Source organism: Lissotriton vulgaris, chromosome 3_2 (assembly GCF_964263255.1).
Source record: "Lissotriton vulgaris chromosome 3_2, aLisVul1.2, whole genome shotgun sequence".
Classification (NCBI taxonomy): domain Eukaryota; kingdom Metazoa; phylum Chordata; class Amphibia; order Caudata; family Salamandridae; genus Lissotriton; species Lissotriton vulgaris.
In genome coordinates, this window is record NC_141690.1 from 42,253,240 (window position 1) to 42,262,174 (window position 8,935).

Here is an 8,935-nt window from a genome sequence, read left to right on the forward strand (position 1 = left end):
CTACTCCTACAAAAGGCCCCAAAACAGCCCATCTCTGAAAATACGGGGAACCTCCCAGCAAACAAGATAAACCGGCGCAGTGGTTACAGACTTGCGCAGCCGGGCATGGTGTATGCACATCCCGCAATTGAATCGAACGGTGTCATCAAGCCAGGCTTCAACACACGGGTCAGTGCCGGGTTTCAAGTCTATCGCCACATCCAGCGGGCCCTGGGAGCAGCTCCTCATCACTTGTGCGTGGAAACTGCTCTAAGGGGATCTAAGAGAAGGCACAATAGCAGGCAGAGGGCCGAAGAATCAGTCACCACAGGCGAAACAGGACAAATACGCCTATGAGAAGAGCAACCTGCCAACAACGGAGGGACGTACGCCTACGGGGAACACACCGGAGGGGGACGGGGCCAAGAAAGTAACACTTGAAGACATAATGAAAGCGCTATCACATGAACAGACTATAGTGGGAACGATTTCCACAGACGCCACCCTGCTACGGGCAGACTTTCATAAAGTGACGGAGCGGATTAAAGAGGTTGAGATAGTCACAAAATCTATGGTGGAGGACACCTCAGAATTGCAAACAGCAATGGCACGCATTGAGACTGAAAATAAACTACTTAAGGAGAAGCTTGTCGACCTGGAGGGGCGCTCGAGAAGGAATAATGTACGGATTCTGGGAGTTCCGGAGACGGAGGGCAAGCAAGCGATGGATCTCTATGTGGAGGAACTGATCAAGACCAGGCTGCAGCCCAAGGGTTTGTCCCACTTCTTCTCAGTGGAGAGAGCACACAGAGTCCCTGGCGGCAAACCAAAACTGGGGGCGGCCCCAAGGCCGGTCCTGGCCAGATTGTTCAACTTTAGGGACAGGGACGCAATCCTCCAGGCTGCAAGACTCTCGCCACCAATCTGTGTACACAACTCCACTATTGCCTTTTTTCCGGATTAAACAGCTGAAGTCTCTCGCCGCCGGAAATGCTTCATGGAAGTCAAAAAAGCACTGAGAGCGAAGGAAATACCATATTCTAATTTGTATGTGGTAGCTGACAACAAGACTTGGTTCTTTGACACACCAGAAACAGCCCATGATTGGTTGGAAGGTTGGAGACAGGTAGAAGCGACTCGCCGCACGAACAGGAACCACCGGAACCAGCAACAGGGGGAACACACCGGATCTCAAGCATCAAGACACGAAACTCCAGAACTATCTCTGGGAGCGGCGTCGGTAGACAATGAACACAGATCAGGCTCAGGAACACCCAATTACTGCAGGATCACCAGTTGATACGGACAATGGAGGTCGAGCTGTTATTGGACACTGGATTGGGGCAAGCCGAGGAGGGCAAGAGGGGTCTCTGCCTCCGCGGGACCTTTAACCCCAGCAAGCAAGTACTATGGGTTTGAACGGGGATGAGCACTCTGCTAAGTTGGGGGTTCAATGTCCGGTAAGCAGGGAGGCAGGGGGGGTTTGGGGGGGACTAGTTCTAGGTAATTTGGCTCTACGCATTGAGGCAGGGTGCGATGGAGCAGGCACACTGACGGCACAACTGGGAGGTGGACACAGTACACTACTATTCTGGATACGATGTCACAAACATAACCGATTTCCTCATGGCACACAACTCACAACCTGATACACTTGGGGGTAGGGCGCGGGAAACCCCGGCAAAAACACCCCTGCAGATCCTGACATGGAATGTGCGAGGACTAGGGGAAAAAATCAAGAGGGGACTGGTACTAGAGGCTATAAAACGACAAGGCCCTGCACTGGTCCTATTGCAGGAGACACATCTCACTGGGAGGGCGTATCAGGCGTTGGATAGGAGAGGATACAAAATGGCAGTGCACTCTGAATTCACATCGGGCTCAAGAGGTACAGGCATCCTAGTTGGAAGGCCTCACCCTTTATTCTCCTACACACCAAAGTAGATGACCAGGGTTGTTTCGCAGCTATCCAGGGGCAATGGAAAGGCAGGCTGCTAAATATAGTATCAGGTTACAAACCTCCAGCGCTCCAGTCAGTCACCATACCTGCACTGGGGAAGTTTCTCTTGGATCTACCAGCAGGGGAACTTATTATAGGGGGTGATTTTAACACAGCGGCAGATGAAACAGTAGATAGATTCCCTGTATGACCCCAAACGCCTGGACCTTCCCGGTTCAAGGGCTTCATAGAGGCACTGGGTCTGACAGACATATGGAGACGCATGCACCCCACCATGAAGCAGTACACTTATTATTCCACGACACACAATAGCCTATCACGGATAGACTAATTCCTGACGCTACGAAATGGACCACTAACCATTGACAGTTTAGACATTCACCCAAGGGGAATAACAGATCACTCCCCAATACTGTTAACTCTCTCATGTCAGGAGAAGTCCCAAAAGAGAATATACCCAATATACCCTGGTTATCTCAAGATCCCTAAAATTAGGAAAGAGCTGAAGAAAATGACACAATACTACTTTGAAGAAAACACGACATCAGTGACATCTCCCTCTGTTCTTTGGGAAGCATATAAGACAGTCCTGCGAGGGCAAGCCATAACATCCATTACGGGACACAAACGATCACGACAGCGAGAACTGACAGAGTTGGAATTAGTGCTGCACAAAGCGAATACAGAGCACATGGCGGACCCCACACCAGATTCACTGCACACCCTGCAATTGTGTCAACAGCGATATAGGGACCATCTAAAGCGATGGACCATCGATAATATTACAGCGACCACACACAGAATATACGATGTGGGAGACAAGGCGGGAAAAATACTAGCCTGATTAGACAAGAGAGGTGGATGCACCAAAGGCATACTACAGCTACGCGCGTCGGATGGGCTACTTCGGTCACGCCCTGAGGACATAGTCCACGCACTAGCAGAATACTTCAAAATAGTAAATACACCAGACAGAGAAGAGACGAAGGAGGTAGCAATGGACTCCCTCAGCCATATAACGACCCGAACACTTACGCCGGAAGCGGCCAAGGAGCTGGAGACAGACCTCACAGCTGATGAAATACAATTAGCCATCAATGCAGTGCAATCCGGGAAAGCGTTGGGCCCCAATGAGATCCCCATTGAGTGATATAAATTAATGTATGATACACTTAACGCACCACTACTAGCAATGTATAAAGAAAGTTTGGAGAAGGCCGAACTCCCGCTAGACCAACGAACCACGACAATCGTGGCAATTCCGAAACCCGGAAAACCGCAGACGAACTGCACTTCTTACCGCCCAATATCTCTCCTAAATGCAGAAGCAAAAATTCTAGCAAAACCTCTGGCTACTAGGTTGATGTCCCACCTCCCCCAATTGATCCATCCGGATCAATCAGGCTTCATGCCTTACAGAAATACTGCTCTAAACCTCAGACGAGTTCATGGTGTGTTGGCGCGGGCGTCGCAGCTATCAACATCAGCGGTGATACTATCATTAGATGCCAAAATGGCATTCGACATGGTAGAGTGGCAATATCTCTTCGCGGTACTATCACATATGGGGTTTGGCCCTAAATTCATAGCATGGATACAACTCTTATACACTAACCTGATTGCACATGTCACGGCTAACGGCCACATCTCTCACGCGATTCAACTGGCAAGGGGGACTCGTCAAGGGTGTCCCCTGTCGCCTTTATTGTTTGAAATGGTATTGGAACCACTAGAGATCTTGATTTGAGCTACCCCATTACTGAAGAGAATCAGCTGTGGGGTGGGGTGGGAAGATCATCTCTCACTTTACGCTGACGACATGTTGGTGTATCTGACGGACCCGGAGCGAGGCATACCGGAACTTCTTGCACTATGCAATACCCATGGGACAGCATCGGGCTACACAATAAATTAGGCAAAATCAGTGATTTACGTCCTGAGGGGGCCGGAACCTGTCCTTGCCACTGATTGCCCACTAATGCTAGCAGTAGATTCCTTTAAGTATCTTGGCATCCACATCACTAGAAACTCAGCAGAGTTCTTTGACAAAAATTTTAAGTCACCACTAGAACGTCTGTGGCGCGATGTGAAGCATTGGGCAACCCTGCCCCTGACACTGCTGGGCAGAGCAGCACTGTACAAAATGATGGCATTGCCAAGATTCCTCTATGCGCTTGATAACACACCGTACCCGGTGTCGCCGCGATACTTTCAACAGGTGACAGCTTTGGTCTCCAACCTACTGTGGGGAGACCACCCTGCACGTATAGCACATATCAAGCTGAATAGAAGCTGGTATGATGGCGGGATTGCACTGCCGAACTTACAAATGTACTATTGGACAACACAGCTTAGGACCATCAACCATTGGATACATGCGCCCCAGGGTGATCCGGCCTCTAGGGATGACAGAGCACAAATGGGCACACACAGCTTGCTAGCAGTACTCTACCACAGAGGTCTGGCAGCTAAACTAAAAGGACCCACAAAACACACAGCAGCAATATGGTACGCAGCGCAGGCAAAACTGAAATGGAAAGGAGTAATCACTAAGCTCACCCCACTATGGGACGCCAAGGCATTGGATCATTTGAGACGTAGCAAGGGTTTTCACAATGGGACAACATCGGAATATCGACAGTGGGAGACTTGTGGGACAAGGGGACGGTGATTCCATTCCCTCAACTCCAGCAACAAAATGAACTAGGCCCAAACGAAACTTACAGATATGTACAAATTAGACATGTACTGTTGGCAGCCATATCGGCAGACACTGAGCCTCCGCGCTTGAGGACCAGCTACTCACAGATTATATGCAGCACAGCGCCACATCACTCACATATCGCAAGCCGATGAACAACCTAACAGATCCTACATCAAAACTGCGAGAGAAGTGGGTAGAAGAAGTGGGCGAAATGGACGATTCAGAATGGAATGAGGCACTGGCGTCCCCGAGGGAGGTGGGAATCTCGGCCAAGTTCCGTCTAGTACAGCTTAAAATCCTGCATCGGATATATTACACCAGAACCACATTACACAAGCTACAACGGGCGCAACATCCTTACTGTCTCCGTGGGTGTGGGGAGGAAGGAACAATTCTACACACCATTTGGGACTGCCCATGTATAGGCGATTACTGGAGACAGGTAATGCACACTATATCACAGACACTAGAGATCTCTCTCCCACCAGAACCTCGTAAATGTCTCCTGAATATATGGGACCCAAATGATCTTTCACCCCATGGTCAAATCTGGGGCACGATAGGCATTATGGTTGCCAAGAGAGACATAGCACAGAAATGGGGTGCGACAGATTCACCTACATTGGTGCACTGGTGTAGGAATATGGATATGCTGATGATGACGGAGCGCGAGGTGTACACGATCAGGGCTAGTCCACGTAAATGGAATAAGATCTGGACTCCTTGGAATGTGTATAGGGGGGACTTGTGTAATCCACTACCAGAAGATGACATTACCAGTTCTGACCAAGAGGGTGAGGAGGAATGAGGCAGATTAATTGGGAAAACCTAAGAAGTAATAACAGGAATTAACCATAGTAAATGATAGCGATAGGATGTGCTGCCTCTGGTAAAGTCAGTGTGTCAAGGAATACGAACATTTGTATAATTGCAATATAATGATGTGTATGCTGCCAGAACTGCCACTGTTCATGTTTGGTTGACGTTTACAATAACCATTAAAAAAAAAATGAATATAAGATGTTTATTTATGAGATCCCAGAAGGGTTGCAAAAGGGAACAGGTAAAAAACATATGGGATATTCACCAGTAGCCAGACCACAGCTCCAACAGAGATCATCATCTTTCAAGTTTAGCAAATGCAAACGCACAGGAGTCCAATGGAGAAGGTTAATAGAAATAAATTTGGATTGCTTTAAAGAAGGGGCAATCTTATCACGAAGAGAACATTTTCCAATCAACTGCCAGGTTTCCGGAGATATATTTGTTAGGTAACAGTATGTACGGCAGAATAAGTCGAAGACAAATATTTATAGATTTTGGAAGCCACATGGCCAGATCTAAGCCACAAGGAACATAACATAATAGTGGGAGAATTGGGCTCCAGGCGTAGTTCAGCAAGATTGGAGAGCGAGAACTGTTGAGCTAAGGAGTAGAAAGGGAACAGATCATTAGAGTCATATAGATGACGAACTAAAGACATTCCTTTAGAAGTATAATGGGGGATCAATGCGGGATTAATAACACATTTTAATCTAGGATTATGCCACAAAGAAGACCACCTCGATTTATGAATCGGGGTAGCTACTTTCTTATCCACAGACCTAACTGCTGCAATAGTATCCAAGATAATTGAGCGGGACAACGGAATAGATAATGTGGATGTGGTTAAAAAGGAAGAATTTGGTAAGGGAAATGAGAGATGTTGCTCAATAAATATCCAGGAAGGAGTGTGAAGAGGAGTCGAGGAAAACCATAAAGCACCTTGGGAAGCTAAAAAAGCCAACTGATATCTCACGCAATCAGGAAAATTACAACCACCCATCTCATAAGGTTTTCTCAAGGACTTATATGCAATTCCAGCCCTTTTGTCACTCCAAAGAAACTTAGAAGTAATGGAGTCAATCTCACGAAAAAAGGAAGAGGACAATTTCACTGGAAGCATAGAAGAAACAAAGTTAATGATAGGAGTAATCATCATGGATACAACCCCACCAAGAAATATGTTTAGGGGACCAAGTATCTAAAAGTTGACGAACTTTGAGTAAAGTTTGCGCCTCATTATATGCCACCGTATCATAGAGAGTAGCACAGAACCAAATCCCCAGGTATTTAAGATGTTTAGATTGCCACTTAATACCAGTGTCACCCATATCAATGGGAAACAATAGGCATTCAGGGGGAACATCTCAGTCTTGTCCCTATTAAGAGTATAACCAGAAACCTTAGAAAAAAGAGCAATAATATCTGTAAGCGCGGGAACAGCTGATACAATATCATCCGAAAAAATTAGAACATCATCCGCAAAAGCCGCTGTTTTTATGCAATGCGAGCCAAAAGTAAACCCCTTGATATCTGGATGAAGATCAATTAATCTAAGAAGGGGATCAATAATTAATAAAAACAAAAGCGGGGATAAGGGACAGCCTTGACGAGTACCTTGACGAAGACTGGAAAAAAAAGGTAGACCCATTGACTCGGATATTCGCTCTAGGTTGGGCGTATAAGGACATAACCATGTTAACAAAAGAGTCACCAAAATTATGTGAACGAAGAACTGAATGAAGAAAAGGCCAAGACACCTTATCAAAAGCCTTCTCGGCATCTAAGGCTAGAGCAGCAGCTGGAATCGTAGACCGTTTAGCTGTACCTAGAATATGGCAGAAGGTACGGATATTATCTCTAGCAAGTCTACCCTTCACAAACCCCGTCTGAGATGAGTGTACCAAAGAAGGAATATAAGATTCTAACCTTTTAGCAAGAATCTTAGCAAAGATTTTAGCCTCCATATTAGAAAGGGAAATAGGGCGAAAATTTTTAGGGTCTGAGACATCTTTTCCTTCTTTTGGAATTACTACAATAGTAGCATCCGCCGCAGTACCTGGACCCGCGCTCTCCTGAATAAACACATCAAAAACAGCTTTAAGGCGAGGAACCATAGAAGGGAGAAAATTTTTATAGAACATGATGGGAAATCCATCCGGCCCAGGGGCTTTACCAGACCGAGTAGACTTGATTGCATGTATAATTTCATCAGATGTAATCGGGCCACCCAATTTCTCCCCATCTGCCGTAGAAACAGACTGAAGAGGAATTGTTTTTAAAAATTCTTGGCAATCTTCAAACGATGACTGATTAGTGGGGGTATATAGAGAACTATAAAAATCTCAAAACACCTCAAGAATCTCTTAAGTCTGAAAGTTTTTAGTACCAGATTTATCAGTAATAGAAGAGATCTGAGAAGATTTAAAGTTAGACTCCTGAAATTTCAAAATCGCTGCCAGAATCTTACCAGCAGGATTCTTCAAAAAAAAACATTTGGATTTCTGGGCCTGAACCCCAATATGAGCTCTCTTGGTGACGATAGTGCTATAGGAATATTTCAAGGTTTTAATTGATTGCAACTATTGTTTATCATTAGTAAGCCAAAAAAGAAGCTCCTGTTGTTTAACACTATCTGCTAAATCAACAGGTACTTTTTTAATGTCAGCATTTCTTTTCGCCATAACTTTAATAATGTGACCCCGAAGTGTACACTTAAAAACGTCACATAAAACCACCGGAGAACTAACTGAGCCATCATTATCAGAAAAGAAATGTTCAATCTCATCATGTATATTTTGAACTTGAACATCGTCATAGAGAATTTCCGTATTGAGTCTCCATGAGGAAGGTTTTCTCTTAGGAGCTAGATTTAAGAGAGAAAAAGAAACAGCTGCGTGATCTGAGATAAGAATAGGATGAATGCACGGAGAAGATGAGTGTTGCACTAAAGATGAATGAACTAATAGATAATCAATACGAGAAAAGCTAGAATGAGGGGAAGAAAAGAAGGAAAACTCACTTCCCGTAGGATTAGGGAGACGCCAAATATCTTGAAGATTCGCAGAAGAGCACATATTTAACAATTGTTTATGAGCCCTAGGAGGACGGAAAGAGAAAGCCGAATTCCTATCAAGTACTTGATTTAGTGGTAAGTTAAAATCACCACCAACGATCGAATTGCCATTATGAGGTGTAAGAGCTAATTGTTTAATGATCTTTTGCCAAAAAGAAGGATCATCATTATTTGCAGCATAGATGTTCAGAACATAAAGATCAGCAGTACCATCAGACAATCTGGATAACAACCAGCGTCTCTCAGAAACATGCTCAGCAGAAATCACAGATAGTCCAGATTTTTTAGAGATAAGTGTTATGACCCCATTTTTTTTGCCATGGCGTCCGAACACATTACATCAAGAACACATAATTTCCGTAATAACAACGCTTCTTTATAGGAAACTTTCGAT